The following is a 2,151-nucleotide window of genomic DNA, read 5'->3' as shown; positions in this document are numbered from 1 at the left end:
CGTGGTCCGGCATGGCATCCCGCCGCCGTCAGGCAGAGCATCCCACCGCCGTCCGGCAGAGCATCCCGCCGCGCCCCGGCAGAGCGTCCCAGTGCCACCACGCCCAGCCACCGCTCAGAGAGGTATTCGTCTTTCACAAAAAACCCTAAATAATTCTGTAACGTACAGTAAAGCAGCAGGGATCGAACGCGCCCCCAGGTCAGCCCGGGGCCGACTTTCCAAGGGGTCTGACTTGGCCGCTACCCCATCCCACCGCCCTCCCGGTGCCCCCGGGGGCCTTCCTCATCGGCTCTGCTCTTCCTCCTCCGCCACGCAGCTCAGAAAGCCGGGACGCCAGAACTGCCTCCCTCCAGCCGGGAGGGTCGGAGGCTGGGTCCTGCCGCGGGGGCGGCGAGGGACCCCCGGCCGTCCCGGGGGGGCTCCCTGCCAGCTCTGAGGTAGTTTGCACGTGTACGTTTCCAGCTCGCAGCACCTGCACGGTCTCCAAAAAAAAAATGTCATGGTTTAAGAGCCTCTGGCTGCGTTCGCTCCGCTCTGGATCTCATCCACACTCACAAATGAGTTCAAAAAGAAACACGATTAAGAAAAAAACCCACAAAAATAATTTGACCGAATGGGGACGCACCTCTCTCCCCCCCACGCCCCGCCGATGCGGAGCCGCTGCCGGGCATCCCAAATGAATTCCAGCCTTGAACAGTTATTGCCAAGCTCCTGCTCCGAGGCCGCTTCCCGAGCGCCGGGAACCCGGCACCACCGGGAGCCGGCGCCTTATGAGGATGCTTAAATATTTCCGCGCCCCCTCGGAATACGTTTCACAGGATCGCACCGATTTCACCCAAACAAAACAAAACCTACGACGGAAAAACAGAAATTAAAAAACAACTGAAAAAAATCAGAGACCCCCCTCAAAAAAACCCCTCGGTTACTAAATTCTCCAAAAATAAGAAAATTCCAGAAGTATCCAAAGCCGTGGGGAGCAGCAGGGGCCGGGGGGGGCAGGCCTCCGTCAGTAAAAAGGAATTAAATTAATGTCTTCAACTGTCCTATAGCAAGTCTGCGTTTCCGATCTTTTCTTCCCGAGTCTAGAAAACACTCAAAACAGTCGGAGCTAGGAATTCAAAGGGGTTTTTGCTTTCCCTGGTGCGGATTCACCACCGGGCTACCCTGCGCTGCTCTGCACCTTTTTTTTGCTTTTTTTTTTTTTAATGCACTAAAAAAAAATAAAAACAAACCCAAAACCTAATGCCCAGGAAAGAGAAAATGTAGCTCAGAGGCAGTTCCTTTGCAATATTTACAAGGGGTTTTCCTCCACGAAGCCTTTCCGCGCTCACCAGCCGGGCCGGGCTGCGGAGGAGCCCTCGCCCACGGGTGCTCTTGGCGGCCGAGCCAGCGCTCGGAGCTGGGAAGAGAAGAAACATTAGCTGGGATTTGGGGAGGAATTATCTTTTTTTTTCCTTTTTCTCTCTTTCTCTCCAGCTGAACGGCAAAGAACGACCCTGAGAGCACGAAAATGAGGGGAACCCCCAAATCCGGGTCTCTCCGTAGCACGGTGGCGGCGGCGGCTCGTTCTGGCGATGCTTTGCACGGGGTAGGGCCCCGAGGAGCACCGAGCGCCTCCGCCACGCGCGGTTCTTCCTCCTCACGCCGGCACAGCGTCACCCTGCCGGGGGGAAACTGAGGCACGCAGAAGTGCTTTGCCTGCTCCCTTTCCTTCTCGCCCGGCGGCAGGAGCAGCAGCTGGCAGCAACCCCCCCCGGCACGACCCACTGAGTAGAAACCCATTTTACCCCACTCCCCTCTCCTGCCCAGAGGCTCCCGATGTCCCCCTGCCCCAATTTAAGAACTCCGCAGCCCTCCTCACCCCATGGACAAGGAGGATTCCAAAGAGCAGCCGAACCCCGTGCGCCCCAGGACTGGGCAGGGCTGGGGCTGCTCCTTGCTTGTTGGGTGGGGAAAGAAAAAAAAAAAATTAAAGTTAACAAAATAACCCCGAATTATTTCTGCGAGGATAAAAACAAGGCGGAGGGGGCCGGCAGCACCGCCCACGCCTCTGCGGAGCTTTCCCCTAAATTACCTTTTATTCTGGTGCCAAGAGAGCAGCCAGAGGAGCTATGGCGGGGCCAGGGTCCTTCCTCCTTGCTTTCGGGGCTC

Source organism: Egretta garzetta, unplaced genomic scaffold (assembly GCF_000687185.1).
Source record: "Egretta garzetta isolate BGI_Z169 unplaced genomic scaffold, ASM68718v1 scaffold498, whole genome shotgun sequence".
NCBI classification, from domain to species: domain Eukaryota; kingdom Metazoa; phylum Chordata; class Aves; order Pelecaniformes; family Ardeidae; genus Egretta; species Egretta garzetta.
This window is presented reverse-complemented; position numbering follows the sequence as displayed.